The sequence below is a fragment of the Eleginops maclovinus genome, chromosome 21 (genome assembly GCF_036324505.1).
Source record: "Eleginops maclovinus isolate JMC-PN-2008 ecotype Puerto Natales chromosome 21, JC_Emac_rtc_rv5, whole genome shotgun sequence".
Classification (NCBI taxonomy): Eukaryota; Metazoa; Chordata; class Actinopteri; order Perciformes; family Eleginopidae; genus Eleginops; species Eleginops maclovinus.
Window position 1 is genome coordinate 5,384,991 of NC_086369.1, and position 21,143 is coordinate 5,406,133.

A 21,143-nucleotide genomic window follows, 5' to 3' on the forward strand; every position below is an offset into this window, starting at 1 on the left:
ATATAACCAGAGCTGTCAAACACGTTCAAATTCCTTCACTAACTTTAATCTTGGTTCATAATGAAAAGGGGTCAGTTTACTTTTCATACACCTTTAGGGAAATATGCCCAAATTCCATACTTGTGCACCCCTTTGCTGTTCCCACTGCTCCAACACACATAATAAATGACAGGTCAGACGTGCATGCAGCTCAGATGTATCGTAATATATTTAGAATGCATGCTTGCATCAGAGCAGCTCCCTCCCTCGTCTGCAGCAGGGTGCACACACTCACTTACACCAGACAGATGGAGGTATGTGGTCTGCTGGGCGGGGAGTGAATCACTTTCTCAGTTTCCATGACATCCATAGGCAGTACTCTGACCGGAGTGAGCTGTGAACTTTAGAAATGATTGAAACAATTCCCAATTCCAATCTAAAATAACTTTTAGGGAGCTGTAAGAAGAAATAGTCCAGTAGCTGCAGTCTATCTGAGCTAACTAAGATTCATAACTCAAAACTAATATTAAAATGAGATTAGAAGGGATTATTATTGCTACGCTTACTAATTACTGCTTTATAATGTGCCTGCTTAATAATGAACGCTTTATTACACAGGCTTTAAAAGCATATGTGTTTCTTGGCGATGGATCGTAGTTCATCACAAAATGAATCACCCCGTCAGAGAAATCAACGGCATAAATCCCCCCGATGCCGAGCTGTGAGGCTGCAGGCTGTTTTTCCAATCTGCACTCAATAACAGAGGCCACGGCCGGAGTGGCACTGATTTGACTTTACATTTTATTATAAAGGCACTGAGGCTAATGCTGCTGTGCATTACAGCCACGACATCGAGCTATCAGCCTGAAAAGCTTTTGTGTTTCCACGGTATGAATACGGTTTAATTGACTTCCCCGCTGATGCACTGAAGCTTTGGCCGCATTATCAGGAACACTGAAATAATAACAGCTTGAGCCATTGTGCGGCTGAAGACGCTAATGGACTCATCTTATTATATCAGTAAGGAAATTAATCAGGTTTTTCCAAAATTTCCAGAGATTTTTAACAATTTGGAAAAAGACAGATTGTTGCCGGGATAAAAGACCTTTAAAATGATCCCTAGTCATTTTTTGTAAACTACATTATTTTAGTTTTCAGTGAAATGTTTCAACAGTTGGATGGATTCCCAACGACATTTAGAAAAGATATCCATGGTGCTAGGAGATCATTTTTTACATAATCTCAAAATTGGAGCTATTCTTCAGCTTGGATACCGTACCATAGAACTACAGGGAATTATTTTACACACAAACTGTTTGTCCTCTGGGTGTGCTACCATCAATACATCAAGTTAAAAGCACATAATGAGGCAAAGCTAATGGGCCTTTTCCCCATACGGATCATTTAAGTTTACTCCTGAACATTACCGTTTCAAAGTGTAACTCCAGTCATTCTTTTCTAATCCATTAGCTGCTTCTAGGAAAATAGACAGGCAAATAAGGATACATATATAAGGCGGAGGGGGATGTTAAAGGCAATGGAAGTGCATTTCTATTAAGTCCGGTCAGTAGCACCTAAATTATCAGAACATAAAGACAGGGAGTTCTCACTCGGTGTGTAGCTATGGATTCATACTCTGTTGTACAACCACTAGAAACAGGGCAGAGCTCATTTGTTTCATATGGAAAGAAACATGCGATCTATCTGGTTTGAAATGCAGTATAAATGATTATTTTAAAGGGGCCCTATGATGCCTTTTGGGCTTTCCATTTCCTGTAGTGTGTTTATAGGGTTTTATGCATGTAAATGGTCTGCAAAGGCTAAAATCCCAAAGTTTCCTCCAGAGGGAGTTTGTCTTCCACACACTTCCCCCCACGGACTGAAACACCTCCATTGGACTACTTAGTTTACTTCTGTAACATAATGACATCACAACGTGACACTCACACTTCTATTGGCTAGCGCTCCAATACATTGAACGTTACAGCCTAAGGGGTCGGGAATTTCTAAGTGGTTGACCAACAGAGCCGGCCAGCTAACCAATCAGAGCAGACTGGGCTCTGGTTTCAGACAGAGGGTGAAAAGAGGCGCTGCAGCACAGGCAGTATGAGAAACATAAAGAGCTTTTTGAACCTTAAAGCATGGAGACATGTCAAAATATGAACAGGAAAATTAGCACAATAGGGCTCCTTTAGCCGGGATCAGCACATGGACATGTTTAAGTCAGAAACCAATTAAAAAAGGACCCCCAGCTACAGCTTAATGAGTTGTTCAAATAGCCCGCACAGTGTGGTGCTGTTAAGTTTGACCATGAACCCCAAATTGGTTTGATCCTCAAAGCTGTGCAAATGGCAGGCTCATTAATACACTGCAATGATGTATGCAGCTGCTCAGCAGGAACGATACAATTAAAAATACAACATTAACTAGTAGTCACAGGCATGTGTTCATGTCTGTAACCAATAAACGTATTTAAAAAGTTTCTATATGCATGTTTTTCTGTTTCCCAAATGATCCCTGAAGCGACATCCGTCCTCATTAGCTTTAGGATGAGTTTGCACTGGGACACATCAGCAGGGCTGTACAACCTGCTGTCTTTTTAAACACCGTCAGAACAAAACCCAATTTGAGCCCAATTTCTGTCATGTGTAAACCTCCTACATCCTCATAATCCTGTATCTGTGCTCTGTATATGATATTGATAAATCAGACTGACTGCTTCCCACTGTAAGATATATAAAGGACAATATAATGTGAAGTGCACATCTACAGAGTGACTTTCTCCCGAGCTCACGGCTTGTCCGTCCAAGTGAACCAGTAAAGACACTTAAAAGTCATAGGTGTGCCGTTTGACTGAGAAACTGACAATTAGAAGCTCAATATTTATTTTTCCATTGTTCACTCTGGTCTGCTTTGTGCAGTATATGATGGTTTATATCGAAGGTGTGTTTCTGAGCAAAGTGCTGGATAAAGGATGCATTTGAATGAGCATGAGATTACACAACAGGTATTGGACAGAGAATAGAAAAACTGTGTTTAAAATGGATGTCATGGGGGATGATGGTTTTAAGGAAACTTGCAGAAACAAGAAACAGCAGCGCTGCGCTGTTAAATTATTCATGCCGCGTACCGAATGCTGCGAATGTATGGGAAAGTGGGAAAGAATGATGGATATGTTGGAATGGCAAGATCCAATATTAACCTGGCATGGATATTCGATGCATGCATTACAATAGGAGTGACAGGATTTCATTGAATTTGCTTCTACTTTCGATGCTAAACCCAAAACACATTCATCACTACTCAGACTGTATTCGTCACACAGGAATCAGTGTATAGAGAAAAAATCATGGAGGATATTCACATCCATGTTTAAACTGAGAGGGAGGTCACATGGTCAACATATACAATATATTTATTACGTGTCAATGTAAAGCAAACTGCTGCGGAAGACTGCAAGATTTGGTTTAAAGTAAAAGAGTAAGACCTTGAGTTGGCTCTGATTCTGAGAACATTAATGCCTTTTTAAAAGTTTAAAGAAAGTCTTTTTTAATTCATATATTGCACCAAGTAGAGCCAGACTGATTTTACATGAAGAAATACTTATTTGTGTTTCAATATTTGTACATTTAGAGGTTAAACTAGTTGATCAAAGATGTTTTACTCTGCAAGAATAAGAGATTTTCAGGGCGCTGCATGAAGTTAAATATATAATAATTCACAACTTTTAACAATCATAATTCCACTACCTGATTATCCTTCTGTTCTGGATCTCTAATGCCCCTGATTACCTGAGGGATTAAAGAGAAGCAGCAGCAGAACAATGTGACGGCTCCAGAGCTTAAGAGCAGCTCACCGCAGCCCCACAATAACTGATCTCAGGAGGGGAGGAGGAGTGTGAAAGATCCTTCCCCTGTGAAATCTTCTTTGAAGTTACAACAAAAGGAAGAGGTGGAGGCCTGCGGGGAATGCCCACACAGTCCCACACAATCTTTTACTCTACTTGTTATCTGAGAGTACAGAGAAGGTGAGACTGTGACTTTTTCTTCTTCACCAAACAATAACCTGGTCACTGTGTGACTTCATGACCCCTGTAACTTTTTCAACTAGTTTTGTTCCTGACCGTAAGCCTTGAAGGTCCCCTACTATACTTTTTTTCAACAATATAAAGTATTATAGGTCTCAGATATATATCCAGATGCCATATACCCCTCTGTTTCAGCCCTGTTCCAAAAGTGCTGATTCTGTGTCTGTAGCTTTTAATGCTGATGAGCTGCTGCTGGCCACGCCCCTCTAGGAGATGACACAAAGGTGCTGTAGGAGGAGATTCAGGTGATAAAGTGGGCGGGTGTTACCTTGGTTGGTTATTGGCTAATGGTTGCACAACCAAAAAAACATTGTGACATCAGCAAGTCGTCGGAATGTCATTTTCAGATTTGATATAAATGGGTCAGGACAAAAAGAGAGAGAATCTATTTCCTGAAACTTTCCAAATCTCTTAACACAGAGGGGATACATATTGATGTATAAAGACATGCTGAAGTGGATTTTGCATAATTGGTGACCTATTAATTGTGTCACTATTGATGGTGAATGTCATAAACCTGGCTTTCACTCACATGATGGCTTGTTTGGAGGCTTTGGAGAGCACATTTTCAGCACACTCCGTTTCTGAGGGCCCAGCTGTGCCGACAATTACATCTAAACACGGATTGGACACATCAGCTGCATCTGCTGCTGAGCAGTGAGGAGTTTTGGCTCCAATAGTCCTGGCCTTTATCCGCAATGAGAGCCAGAGAGTGCTTCTGGGAGAATAATGATAGCATAGTGTGCTACTGCGAACAAGAGACCGAATGCATGTGAGAATGTGAATACGGTGGCTCATGATTAGACGTCAGAGGCAGAGGTTAAATGAGATCACTGAAGTGATGAAGGACATTGAAACCTGCGCATTTAGATTTAACTGATGATGAAAGTCAGATTGTGCGAGGGCATGATTGAATGCATATTTTTAAGGTTAGTGCCAAAAGTGCATAAATGCTTGAATTTAGTTACATAGGGTGAAAAGTATTGAAAAGGACTGATAGTGATGCTGGATAGTTTTGGAATTGAGATCAGTTTTGTCATGCGGTTTAGCTTTAGAGCGTATTCCCATTTGGTCCCGAACAGCAAATTAAGAGCGGATTTGTTGAGTTAATCCATCATCATGAACAAGCCCTAAATCACATTTTCCAAGGTTGCATCCTCCCAATGGTGGAATTAACCTGTTTCTAAATGAGCTGTACTGCTGAGAGGCATGACGAAACACTTTACTTACTGCTGTCTCTGAATTCTATATCTCTGTGTCTTTAAAAAACCGAATAGAAAATACTATAATCCAATTAAAGCACTAGAAAATGATCTCCAGCAGTATATACAGGTAAAGGGAGGGAAGGAAATATTGATTTATTCATATTTCATTATACAATCCAACAGGGGAGTGTGGGAGATACAATACAATGTGGTTACATAAATGCAGGTTTTTAGTTAGCACAAGTGCCTTTTGCAGAAATGTAAAACCAATCATTTTTACCCCTTCTCATTTTTGGATCATCTGAAATGACTCCAATGCCCAGAAAAAAAAAGTCGGTATGTATTGATAGAGGAAGAAATTCTTCTCATTTAAAATGAATGTCATGTTTGTTCATGTCCATGTTGAATCTATTCCACTGGGCTTTAAGTTACACGCTAACAGCCATGTATATAAAATATGCATGTACGTATATACAGTATGGTGTGTTAGGAAGTGCCAATACACTAGTAAAGAGGCCCGGCATCAATCCTTGAGCTATGAATATTATCAGATCCCAACTCAGTGAAGTGGTAGGAGGCTGAGCAGAGTGCCAGGTGCAGCCAATTTAGCTCTCCTTTTTTCTATATTTTTTGATGAAGGAACCTGAGCACTGATGACAGAAAGACGTGTAATCACACCTGAAAGCATGAGACAACTAAACTGTTGCACTGACAGCGCAGATTTGATATTGGCATGTTATTTTATGTGTATGAGTTGAGTATAGAGTCACAGGTGTACACCAAAGGCCTGGTTTCCTTCATAAAGCTTTACTGGCAATTCATTTATATTCAACACAACATTGAATGACTTATCAAGTAAATTATAGCTTTGGCTTTACAATGTCAGCCTGATTAATGTTTCAGTTCAACATTGGCATCAGATTAATTCATGTTAATTCTTTTTTTCGGAAAGCGTGACGTCACACAAATGTCCCTTTCTGTTCTTTAGTTATATTTAAAATGGGTTGATGTAAATTCAAAGAAAAACTCCTAAAAAACTAAATATCCTTCGGTACAGTCCCAATGATACACTTTAAATATTAATTTTTTAATTACAAATTAGAGCTTTACTTCTCTCCTCTGGAACTGCTTTTACAACACAACAAGCTCACAAACTCAGTACTTTGTCCCCATTTCCCTATAATTAGCTCTAAATTACATTAATAGGTTGTTTTGGTCTGTTGCATTTTAAACCCCAGCTGCCTCGTTGAGGTGTCAGGAAATAAAATAACCCTCTTCATTTTAACTGGTGGAGACACACAAGTTAGTTCTGTTAAATTATAACATCTTTTTTGTGTAAAACAATGGAATCCATGTGCACAATCATTTTGATGCACTATTGATTTTAAACACCAGATTGAAGCCGAACGTTATGCAGGGAAGGATCAAAGCAAATCACCCAGATTTTCATTCGGCAGACAGGGCCAGATGGGCCGGCTTATTCTAAGATATATGAGGATTTTATCTGACTTTTAACACTCTGACAAAATTGTTTTCCAAGTAAAAGTGAGGGAATTTTGACATTATGGACATACAGACTATTTCTGCTGTTTACTTCTTGGAACACATGAGACCGTACTGTGTAAGTGGTCACCTTAAGTAACATGTACTTCAGCTGAACGGAGACAACAGATGTGCCACTGATTTCTCGCTGAGGTGTTCACACATCCACCAGCAGGCGTGACATGATTGCAACTATTTATAATGCTGACGAACAAACCCAAAGAGCACATCCCACACAGCAACACATGCAATTAAACGGGGGCCAGAGGTGGCCTAGAGACAGCAGGCATTACTCTCACTAATAAGCCCTGTCAGAGTGGGAACAGCACACATCCGTCAGCATTAACAGAGCCGTCTACCTTAAATGTCTAAAACACGCAGGGCAAACCTGTTGACACTAAGGGGGAAATAAATGGATGTTCAAAATAAAAGTTTCTCACAGTAACTGCTGATTAAAAGGCTGTTGATTTTCAGTCAAACACTTGAGATGGTGAGTACAGAAACATTGAATTGATTCGTCTTAACGTCACTGTCAAAATGGACTCATATTTTACAACAATGGACATAGAAAGGTAAATCTAAATACCTTGGACTATTTCTTTGTTGATTAGGGTAAAAACAAAGGCAATATGATAAAGTAGTAATAAAAGTGTTTATGTGGTCAATGTGAACCAACGCCACAAACACATGTCCTTAAATATCATCACGCATTTTTATCAATTATTAATAATGCTCTTTTTTAAACCGGTTATGGGAACTTTGTGAGATAAGTAATTGTTGGTCAAATAAATGAATAAACAGTCATTGTAAAAGTGTACAACTACGCATTGTGTATAGTGTGTTATAAAGCATTTATTACGAAGATTAAAAGGCTTATAAGATACTAGAAGTTTTATAAAGTGTTTCTGAAGATCTAATGATGTTAAGAATATAAAACAATGACAGAACACGACTTCAAAAGCAACGTACTTAACCTCGTCTATACATGATATGTGCATTATGCAAACACATGTATACAAAAAGACTGCTACATTTACATCTGAATCCTTAATCCTCCCTTTCATCAACCATCCTGTATCTTAATTTCCCACTTACATGATCAAACATAAACTGTTTGCAGCTCGTTGAGGATCACAGGAAATGTCAGAGATCTTTTCATATGGAGATTTTCTTCAATCATCTATTCAAATTTCCAATACGCTGCACTTAAGACTTCAAAACAAAAGAGCAGAAGGAAACTTTTTCTGCTGTAAATATTATCTGAATCATGGTTATACTTTATACTAAGCATCAAGGGTCAGCTAATACACCATGCATGCATGATGTATTAGCTGACATTTTGATGGATATTGAGTTGTAAATATCAGCTTCAGACTCAGACTGTCTTGTCCTGTCGATAATGGTGCTTATATCTTTCTTTCTCAGGCATGCTTTAGTGGTTGGATCTATAAATGCAATCAATCAACCATGGGGGGAACAGCTGATATTTACATCCCTGCACCAGCAGGTTGGTGTCAGGGGTGAACACATGGAGATTCAAAAATAAAATGCATGATTTATCAGTAACAAAGCTTTAATTTAGCGTCAACCCGATTGCTTTGGGGCCAGAGACTGATCTTTAGGCTAAAAAAAAGTGATAAGCAGCAAGTGCCATGGTACTAATGGTCAATATCCTGTCAGACCGTTTGCTAATGGCCGCTGTATCCTTCATGCAGAGAACTGACATGCTCTGAACTACACGTCTGAGGCAATTAAAGGTCTATTATTTCATCCAAAGTGTCTGCCAGAAATACATGTCAGCGCCTCAGGAAGACACATTATGGGCACATATGGGTTCAGATAAGCGTGAGTCACCATCTTATTTCATGTCATTTTCCAAAAAGGTAGAGAAGTTCATGAAAGCAACATGATTCCTTTAATAAACGTTATCGTGCCGAAGTGTTTCGGAGTGGTGTGTCAGTCACAATCATATATTTTCAGCCTCCCCTCAGGGAACGAAGAACTCAGCATTGTGTGATCGAAGGTGCGCCATCTCAGGATCTTTATTAACCTTCTGGCTCAACTCCAATGGAAAGTCTTGGGGGGATTAAAAAACTATTAGAGATAAGGAATCTAATTTCCAGGTTGGGCTGATATATATGGTCCGATTTTATGTTTTAAAGTTTTTGCCACAAACTACTGAGTACACATCACACTGTCTTTCAAATAGTTACCAAGGAAAACATCCAAACAAACGCACCAAACTAGGTAAAACAGTAAAATAAAACATTGATATATCGCAGCTGTTTTTCAGGAAAAATATAGCATGAGAGCTCTAATGTCACTTACGGACAAAATTACAGCCCCGCCCAATTTCCGGCCAAAATAATGCATTCCAGAGAAGCGGGAAATAATAGTTGTTAGTAGTTAAAGACTTCATGTCTTTAAGCTGCTCAGTCATATATTTCACCTCAAACAAAGTCAAAGTCAAACTAAATGATTCCCATAGTTCTGTCTCCTTCCATATCACAATAATAAAGACTGCAGCAGAAAAAATGCCATATCTTTGACCCAGTTTCCACTTTGGCTATCAATGATGGTTTTGCAGGTGCCTGCGTTTGTGCAGAGGAGGATTCGTTTGTTATTTATCTAGAACATTTACTGTAAGTGGTGGTTTCATGGCTGCTCTGTGCTCAGACATAATGCTGTGATCCACTGAACAAGTGACCCCACAATATAACATTAGGTGTGTGAAGCATATATTAAATCCCTGGAGCAGCTGCGTAAACTCAATTTCAGATTTCTAGAGGCAGCTAAATGTCATTTGGATGGTTTTTTTTGTTGCTCCCCTTAATGTGTCGCCCACCAAACATGCCACAGCCTGCAGCTGAAGTGTCAAAGCTGCATGATAAAACGGTCATGTGTTGTGAGTACCAGCCGATCAAATCATGTTCCTTGCACCAGCACCGAACTTGGCACAAAAGAGAGGATTAACGCCTTTCTCATTGATGTGTCACTATCTGTTCGTTCATATTATCGTTGTGCCACACAAATTCACCGGAAATTATCCCAGATAAGTAGCTGAATGTTGATAGATTATTTGTTCCAAGAGTTCTGGCAGGATATCATATTTTTTAGGAAACAATAATTCAGAAAACGGAGAGACTCTGAAGCGAGGAATTTAGAAATCATTTTTCCTTCATTTCACATTGTAGCTCTTTTATCCTGGGTACAGAAACTGTGGTGTTGAAGGTTTATGTGCATGTAGTCTTTATTAAATCTTTGGAAATGTAGTCTTGAAAACTTTGCATGTAGAAAACTCATTCAACACACTGTAGGGACACCTTGCATGCAAGATGTGAAAGAGAATAGAAACATATTGGGATGAAAATTCATTTGTTGCTTTCCTCAAAAGAACATCTCTCTCCTGAATCGGCACAAAAATGATCATATAAACAAAAAAATGCATGAAAATCCAATCAGAAAGAGGAGTGTGTCCATAGTTGTACAATGCTGCTTTGATTTGGAGTCTTTGGGTCACATGACATGAAGGATATTGAAAAGTATGAGACTTTAAGAAAAGGAACTGCTATCTTTTTACAACAATACTCAAAGAGAATTAAGAAATACACTGAAATCCTACAAAATGAGGAGTGTCCTACTTTTTGAGTGTAGTAATACAATGCTGCATGGATTTAGAGTCATAAGGTCACATGATATGCACAGTATTGAAAAAAACCTGCTGATCTTTTATATACTTTAAATATATTAAAACAAAGAGCTATTTGTGTTTTCATTGTTTCAAAATCAATGCGTGTCTCCATGGCCAGACTGAAAAGCCCCAAAAAGTATAATTTCCCACAATCTAAAGTTAGGCTCTGAGCGCTGCAACTCAAATCAAGACGTTTTTGTAGGATTGATTTTCTGTCTTGTATGGTCAGTGCAAAAACCTAATTATTCAAATATATTATTCAGAGCCTGGCTGATTTTCTCAGTGATTGTAAATGGTTTCCCCGGACAAATACCTCAATCATCAGAGCATTATTTTTTGGTTTCAGACCCGAAATTCATCAAAAAAGCACAACCTCCAAAACTGATTTACTGTAATACTAAATAAAATTGCTTTTTTTGTTTACATTCTGCTTTTATATTTGCTGCTCAGAGGTGGAGGGCAGCAGATTGTACTTACCGTTTACCTTTCCCATCCCTTAAGGCCAGAGCATGCTCTGGAACGCTACTGGGCTAATACTGTTCCAGGACACAACAAGGGAAAACCATCACGAATTATGCCATGTCCGCCCATTTGGAAGTGATTGAAGATGACATCCTAGGTGTTCTTGCCCTTTCCCTCGCACAGCGGAGAGGAGAAACAAATGGCTGCAGGAGTGCAGGAGGAACACTTTAAACTGATCAGATAACTGCACTTATCAGCAAGCAACCTGAGGTCCGTTCGATGCCTTATTTCCCATGAGACTTCAGGAGTTATTGAAAGGTTAATCAGAATAATTTTTGTCTTAAATGATGAAGAAGAAAGGATGCTTTGATGATAATGACCCAATTACACATAATCCGGCAACCTTTGATAGGGGGTCTTTTAAAGAAAAGGATTTCAAATCAACCACACGGATGGTATATTTTGAATCATAGCTACAAAAACAACTGTGTTCATCAGAGCTTTTTTTGTTCAAAACATCTGTGTGCTTCTAATGGAAAGACGCACGATAGCTGAGAGACAACAGCAGTAAAGAAAACCTGTAAGATAGTCTTTCTACCCATTGTTTGTAGGCAGTGTGAGCCTACTGTATATGGTTAATGTCAGGCTCATACTATATGTATATTTACTGCCTCTACTGGGAAATATTTAAATGCTTTACGGTTCAAAAATGTCTTTATTCTTCCCATACCGCCTGTGCTGCAGCACCTCTTTTCAGCCTCTGTCTGAAACCAGAGCCCAGTCTGCTCTGATTGGTTAGCTGGCCGCCTCTGTTTTGATTGGTTAATCAGAATCAGGTTTGTTGCCAAGTAGGTTACCCATACAAGGAATTTGTCGTGTTTACATGTAGAAAAAATAATACAGGCTCAGAGATGTCCAACCCCGTAGCCTATAACTTACAAGGGTTAGAGCGCTAGCCAATCAAAGCACGCGTGTTATGTTATCATGCCAATTTGTTGTGGAAGTCAACAAAGGCCTACAATTGAGGCGTTTCAGGCAGGGGGGGAGAGAAATTCCCTCTGTGGTGAACTGATTTGTGCTTCTGCTGATCATTTACATGCACAAAAACGTGCATGGGAAACCCTCCAAAAAAACATGATAGGGTCCCTTTAAGTAAAATGACTTTGTGATTAACATTTTTTCTACCTCCAATTCACACGTGTCAGCAGGTGGAGAATATCTGAATGTCCATGTGCTATAGTTCCATCAAACAGAAGCATACAGGGAAGCGCCCACATGTTTTTGGTGTGTTCACTGGGTGAGAAGCTACCACTGGAGTTAATGGTCCAGAAAGTATGGATTCCTCATCCATTGTATAATAAATCAGGGGAACTCAGTGACAGTTGACTCATATCTGCAGCTTCAATTCAAACATGCTACATTAAACGGGAAACAACTGGTCGTCCAGCTCTACAGGACTGAACACAAAGTCATTGCTTCGTGAACTAATTCATTACATTTGGAAAACGCTACAGGCTTAATAAATTGGGAGCCTTTTTTTTCTGTTCAAGGTGGTTAATATTTTAGAAGGTCCTCCCCACCCCTCACAGCACACTCTGTTCCTCCGTCACATCAGGGAGGCGAGCATGTGTGAAATCTCTCCTAAAACTCCTCTCTTCTTTCTGTGCCATTGCCTACTCTCCAATATGGATCTAAACTGGTTTTTCTCACAAGCTAAAAACATAATTAAACTGGACCCCTGCTGCTTCATCAATTTGCCATGAGGGATCATTTGCATAGTGGAATAATTTGTAGATTTGAAACTTGCTTTTTAAGCTTTTCATTAAGGGGGGATTAAATCAAATCTGCAAGAATGACATGACACAACATAACATTACACTCTCATAAATTGTCACATTGAAGTTGGCTGCATATACCTTGCAATTTCCACCTTCTCTGTTATCACTTTCCAACATGTAATCCCGACATGACTGCAATTATGTTTCAGTTCATGTAAATTGTCCCAGGCGACCCTTCCTGCATGTTCAACTTGATTGAAAGACAAGGCTTTAGGATTGATTTAAATCACAAACAGAGCCTGCATAGGTGGGAATGGAGGATAATATTGATATGACTCAGAGAGGAAATGATGTGGGACAAAACACAACCCATCAGTCAAGAGAGACGCCTGATCTAGACCATCAAAGCAAAGCTCATCAAACGGATTCAGCTGACAGAAAGGACTCCGAATCACAACGACAACAGAAGATCAAAGATAGCCAGCCTGATTACACATTTAGGATATCAAAGATGGAATTCGAGTGCCATTAGAGATATTTCCATGCTAATAAAATAAAACGTGGGAAACCCAATTTCCTGTTGTGTTTATATTCCATTTTTGTCTTTGTGCTTCCTTTTGTATTAACTTGATTGGTCTCTTCATATTGCATTCGACTGTTTTGTAATATAAAGTTGGGACAGGGATTTAATGGGATTTTACAAATGAAATATAGTATTATTTTTCCTCTGCTCTGCTTGTGATATCTTGACTGAGACTCATATGAAAGGGATTTTTGATTGACACTGTCAATATGAATTATGAATGTTACTCCATTATTCCGCTTTGTGTTTCCTCAAACTCACACACACACACACACACACACACACACACACACACACACACACACACACACACACACACACACACACACACACACACACACACACACACACACACACACACACACACACACACCCACACCCACACACACACACAGTATAATTGCCTTACAGTATCTCCTGAGCTGCTGTATAAACGCATGGTAGAGTAGATGTAGTTATGAAAATCCCATTAAAGTTAGGACTATTCTCCTAATCTTTTTTTTATGGTCCATATTAAACCCATAGCAGTAAAACCAGTGAGTGGATATAATCATTTCAACAGTCCAACCCTAAGGTCCACCCTGGCTGTTGCAGTAGGCTACTGTTTGACAGTGTGCACAGTACACTGTCTCATCAGATCTGCTCTGACAGCTTCTCACACTTTCCCAGGTGAGCTGAATTTATTATAGGCTGGATTTGGCTCAACATTCAGATTTTGTTACTATTTGCCCATGATGGCATACTAGCAAAGACACACACATTTTTGATAAGAAACACACAACCGACATTTTGTGTCCGTTTTCAAGCTAAATGTTTGGAATGGAACGTGCAGTATGATGAACAACACTAGAGATATAAGATTTTCAGTTTAAAATAAAAGTAAGATCACCTTTTCAAATCCCAGAGGGGAAATTATGGGATTGGTACCCTGGCAGTACCCATGAGGCACTCTGGCACCTCTCCATTTACAAATCAAAACACCATATTTTTTTGTCCGATTGGGATTTGAACTGGCAAGCCTTCAGTTTCCAAGCCAAGTCCCTACAGCTACTGCCTTGTAACTTCCTTCTCTACGGCATCAGCTAAACCTCTCTCAATGGACTCCAAATGGTTAAAAATGCAGCCGCCCGACTCCTCACTACCGACCAGATCATGGCACCACATCGCCCCAATCCTCAAAGAACTTGACTGGCTTCCACATCGAAACAGACACAACATAATCACGGAAGTAGGAACAAAAGTTACTCAATTTAAGAATCTCATCTTTTCACTGTATAGCAATTATTTCATGTTCTCACCCTGAATAATAAAAAGGTTAAAGTTTTAGTTGAAGAAGTACAGGTAGAGAGAGTATATAACGGAGAGGAGAGTGCTCCAAATGTGTGCCTAATTTATGAATATACATCCAGGGAATTAGGCATTATCTCTAATTGTACAAAATCATAAAACGTGTCGGTTTGAAGACCAAATACTGCTTATGGAACTTATGTGGTAACTGCCCTGACACAAGTGCACATATAGCATCCAAGGTGACACTTAATCCTATTATTTGTATATTTTTACACAAGACTGAGGCGTTTCTTGGGGCAGAATGTTTTATATTAGTCACACTTTGCATACTGTCACCACGAGAAACAACTCAGTGGGCAGAAATCTTGGCTGCTTCACCTCCTCTGTTTCACAAAGAGCTCACTTTACATTTATACATCTCCTTGAAGCGTTTAACTCATGTTATAAAAGGTGTTGTGTGTCATGCAAGGAACATACAGTATATTAGACCTTTACATTCATGTTCACAGCTTTGTGTTTGAACAGGAAAAAAACATCTCGTCTCATAGCAAGATTGTGTAAGTGTCTTTTCTTCTCAACACCTCAAATAATAGAAGGATAAGTAGCATCCTACTGGGGCTTCTGCACTCCATAGATATTAACCACTTGTTCATGATGCATTTCATAATCATTTGGCCGCTATGAATAGAGCTAATTGAAAGGCCCAAGGCCAAGACAGGATTAATAACCGCCTTGACTGCCTTCCAAACAAAAAAGAAGAAGGATTGTAATATTTCATTGAACCAAGTAATTTGACTCCACTGTATTTATTTCTTTCACAGCTCAGACTGAGCTAAAGGTCATTGATTTGACCTTAAAGGACTCCTGCATACACAGGGCTGCCCAAACAACAATCCAACTCAAAAGCAGCTCAAAGAAAACTTCTCTTTAACTGCTTTAGTGTGACTAGATTGTCTTTAAGGAACATTTTAGATATTCCCTGATTAAATAAAGCCTAACCACCAAAGCAAGTCATCGCTTTTTCTGTGGAGAAGTTACACAAACTGTCACTGAGGGATTGGGATTATTCCGTAAATACAAATATGGAGATTCAAACAGTTGGAAACCGCCACAACCAAGATCTTGTATGACATTTGACTCCCAAGGTTCTGCATCCAGCGGAGTACAATCATGCCTGAAGAAATGAAACAGCCTATTTCTGCAATTAGAATCAAAAACCCCCAAAAACACTTTTTAATATGAATCACCTTGAGTCCCTGTGGAGCATAAAACAATCAAAACAAACAACTCAATAATTAAGACTTCTGGATGCTGTATGTTCTTTTTGTTGAAACACTGCAGCACAACTTTTTCCACTCCACCACCTTCACCCAGACTCCCTGCCTGCCCTCTTTAGAATAATTAATTAACCCATTTGCCCTCTTGAGTAAAATTAATGGAGCTTAACTGATTCAAACAACAGAAGAGAGCCAAATCCTCTTCAGGGAGCTTTAAAAGTGACAAATAATTTCTCCATTTGTGCCATTTTGTAATGAAAACTATTCACTGCTACTTAAAGAGACTTGATAAGCGCTGAAGAGAAATAAATCACATTTTTTACAGAGGTTATATATTTATTTTCTATCATAGAACCTTAAAGATATTGTGATATTCTGTTTAATGACCTGTTCCATATGTGTGTGTGTGTGTGTGTGTGTGTGTGTGTGTGTGTGTGTGTGTGTGTGTGTGTGTGTGTGTGTGTGTGTGTGCGCAATGATCTGCAACCCATAGACCTCCTGCTCCGTGTGTCATAGACAGACCGCTGAAAACAAAACGGAAAATGCCAATAGTGTTAGCTGTGAATTACCTTCTGTGCTGTGGGCGCTCAAGATGACGCAATGAGTCAGCTCTCCAGGAGGCAGAATGAAAAATCACATAGTGTTCGGGAGCTGGAAGAACTGTCTTTGCTGGCAGCATAGAGGAAAGGTGCACACTCTAGTGCCCTGAAGCCAAAATCACAGAAAAAACTTAGAGTTAAAAATTCAACTCCAGCCTGACTGACCTTTACCGTAGCTACTACAAGAACTTTTAACTGGTTATATAACCGTCTCAATGTGAAACTGATGCCTTTATATTGCCTGTTTCTATATTTGAATTCAAAGCTGGTCATAATGTTTTGCACAGTGTTTAAATCATGTATTATTGTTCACAGTTGTTTCCGAGCCTTTACTGGTACAAAACTCAATATATTATATCAAGTATCACATTGTTTTGAGATCATATTTGCCTGTTTTGTTTTCCACCAACAACTGTTCTCATAAAGCCCCAATGATATGTTGCTTCCAGGCCTATGTGGGTGAGCTGTGCTAGCATAGTGAGCACATGGGGATAGCATGCTAACCTGCTAACAGTGTGTGTTATTAAGTCAATACTTTACTTAATAATATGTCCCATGCAACATCATTTTAGTTTTTTAGCTCTTTAATCATCTGTGTTTGGTGCATTTACCTGGTCATGTGTCCAAACAGCCAAACAGGATGTGGGAGCTTCCAAAGGGCTTTATAGGAGAGGGATCTCAGACTGTACCAAAAATAAACAGAAAATAGGGGTTGTTTTGGAGCATAGTCGTCAGGAACAGTCCCTAAACAATCAATTTTGTTAATGTTTACAAGTTGGTTCAGCTTATGTGAAGACCTGCGGGAGGCTTGCTGCTTGATATCCATTAGCCACCAAGAGCCTAGCTTAGCTCTTCAAAATGTAATAAATGATCATATTAAATGGCAAATGAACAAATGTAAACAACAAGTAGACAGTCAGACACCTATAACAGTAATAATAAGGCTGTAAATCAAAATTAAATAGATTTCTATGCAAAGAAATGTACAAAAAGCGAAAGAAAACACATTGTGTTAGCTGCTATATTGCATACTGTGCACAATTACAGCATCAGCATCTTATAGCTGCAGTATTCAGGCTCAATGGCAATGCTTTTTGTCATAAAGAAATTGACCTAGAGGCATACAATGAAGGCAGTAGGCTACTTCACACCAATTGTCTACTGCTCTATCCCTTTGTAGTGCAGAGTAAAGCTAACCATATTGCTGCTAGGGAAATAAAAGTTATTCTTGACACTTCTGATATAGCTGGTTGTTTCATATCTACAATCTCTCTCCTGTGATCGAATACGATGGAGCCTTGAAATATGAGACCAACTGGCATGACGGAGGTCTTTTTTTAAAGCCCTAATGCAGCAGTATATCTGAAAGCAATCACCTCTCTTGGTCCATTAATTGTCGAGGCACATGTACCATTTATCCCATCCTTCATTTTATTCCTGAGAGACCTCTAATTAGCCGCAACATTTCCCAAGTTGCTGTCTGCAGAAGTGAAACAGTGGAAGTGGAATTAATGGAAGGAGAGGAACATTAAACCTTTACAGTCTTCCAGGCAGAAGCAGCCTGCATGGCTGGGCTGAAACACACCAAATGTACAGTAGGTGACAGTTGTTAAAGTCAGACTCCACCTTTCACTGATTTTAGTTTCCCAGGTAAATGAAGAAAAACACCCAGAAGCCATTCTTTTTCTGATGTATTTTTCTAAGGGTTTGCCTTCAACCCCCCTGTGACTACTGTCTGGCAGTGAATGAAGCGTGAACATGAAGTACCTCCATCGTGGGAACTTCATTATCCACTCTGTGCTTCTCATTACAGCCTCTTCCCCTGGGACTGCAGAATCATTGACTGCAGAGCTATACTGTCTGCATTGGATTCGAATTTGCATAGTTTCAGGTGTTCCTTTTATTCAACCCTGAGTGTATATCGTCGGCAAAAAGCAGTGAAAAGCAAGATTCCACACAATGGATTGAATTTGAGATTGGTCTGGTATCTAGGAAGCATTATGTAAATACTTGGCACAGAATAAAGTAAGGAAACATACATTTTTAATTCAAGACCTTAATGAAAAATAAAAGTTTAATGTGAATCCTAGAGAGGTAATATTCATCATCAGATTCCACCTCCCTGCTGCAAAGAATTGCACGGATGATGTTGACTCGGAGCGCCTGTCACACCTTATTGCTTTCCACAACAAACCGAAACAAACAACTCTCTGACAATGACAGCTGGAACAAATACTGGAGACATCCAAGGAGGGCCTTAGGGAAAACAAATGATCACATTTCTGAGGTTGTCATTTTTTCAAATTGAAAGCTGAACGATGACACCAAATATTTCTCATAGTTAAGTTAGTAAATATATAAGATATATTTGTAGGTCCTTTTAGATAATGGCATATGGCTGGACTTTAAGGATTTAAGGATCAGTTCAGAGATCAGATTCGAAAACTAGCCAGAGAAAAAATCTTTGTCTACTTCAAAATAATGTTTAATGCCAGAAACACATTTTGCAGTACTGTTTAGCTGTAAAACTAAAACGATTTGACTTGAGTCTGGCTGTTTTAAAAGACACTACCATAGTGATTATTCCGCAGGAGCAGGCAGCTGTTGCCAGTGCCTAGGAAACGACTATGGTACACTACCTGCTCAACAGCAGTCAGATAAGTATGAGAGCTTACTGAGCACAAGCAGAGCTAAAAGAGAGTTAATAACTGTCATACATGCACTAGATGGAAATGAAAACAACTCTCAAAGAATGTTAGTGTTCTTCTTAACTGCTTTGATGTACAACAAACAAAAAAGATTGCGAATTCAAAAACAATTTCCCACCATGCATGTGATTGTGGATTTGTCATTCTTCTCTTCACATGGCCATTTGTCTCAAGGGTCAGCCTGATCAAATTGGTTTGGAATAGAAAATCTTTAACTCGAGTGAAATCTGTCGACAGTGGATCTGATTTACCTGAGGCCATATCCAGGTGTCTCTCCTTCTTGAAATGATGTTATACTGAGGAGCCTGCAGGTCGATTCTGTCTCTCCTCACACTCAGACAGCAGCAGGCTAGAAGAAAAGAGAGGCATTTAATAAGCCAGATAAGAAAATTGAGAATGGAGTCAGTGGAAACCTCTGTGGCTCTGAGATAAACCTCTGCAGTGTGTAACTCTACTTCACAGTACAGAGCAAAACAAATACACTTCAGAGCTTCAACTAATTATAAGACTTTTAAAAACTCCCAAAGCAGCTATAATGACTTCTAAATCATGCTTTGGACTTTTAAAATGGGAAACATAATAACCAGAGAGAATGTACTGCACATTTGAGCGGTACCTCAAGGGATACGAGGTGGGTGATTTACTAAACGTGTTTTGGAAGGCTGCATTTATCTTTTCCACAAGGCTGCCACCATATTGGATTTAAGAGTATACAGTAGAGATAGGAATGCTGACAGTTTATAGGTGCTTACACACGTGTGATAAGATGAACAAATTCACACGTGTGCTTATATATTCCAGCAGTAGATCGCAGTAAGCCGTCTGATCAGGGAGCAGGTTCCATTTAAGAGGCAATTCCACTACAGCTACAAGATGCATGATTTATTGCAAGGTTTAGAGACAGAGACTTCTGTATATTGAATTAGTTTTATAACTGTGTCATGCATACAAAGTGGAGGGATGGATATTCCTCCCCTGCAATCACCATTTACCATATTTCCAATGTCCTATTTTCAACTTCAGTGGCAGTGGATAATCTCACTCCACTTTATGTGCCGTGCCATGGAATAGGGGAAGTAAAATAATGCATTGAATTTGATTAGTTTTCCTCTTCCAATGACTGTCTGAGGTATACAGTGCATGTGACCACACAGCTGTGAGCTATATACATGTTATATATCATTTAATCTATATAATTTCTCAGAGTTTGATGAACTGAGGATTATTATGTATTAAAACAAGGAAATTCCACATGACAGGTGATTTAAGGCTGATTCTGCTGATCGGGCTTAATATATTCAATGTGTTTCTGATGATAAAAGAGTTCAAATCCGATGCCCAAAATGTAAAAATACTCTTTAGTAAAAAGAATTCCTGCAGAAAGAAAAGCACAAAATAAGTAATGATGATAAAGTTATGGTTCTGCAAAAAAAAAACTACATATAATAGAATACTTGTACTTTTGTATCTAAGGTTTGGGCTCCTCCAAGGTCATTAGATTATATAAAATAAGATATGTGTGGCATTTTCTGCAATCTTTGCTTAAAAAAAGGAATCCTTTTAACAATATTAACCATTCAACCAGTTCAATTAAGTATGAAGTTCATTTTTTCACTCTAAAATGTAGAAATATCGAACAGCATGAAATGTAAATAATCCAAATAAAGTACAATACATAGGTACAGAACAATGTAAGTTAGTTTGACACTGTTAATGAGGTTCGTTTGCACTAACGCCAGTGAAACGTCTGATTTGTTTAAATCATAGACTGAATATAAAGGTTCACATGAAACAATGATGTCCCCTGGTGGAGACATGCGGCACTGCGCCTCCTATGTGCTTCAGCAAAGGTGAAGTTGCAGATGTGTAAATTGTGGCTGTCCAGATGTTTAATTGAATTCTTCCGTATCTTTGCGCCCAGAACGTATTCCTATCTGCACAT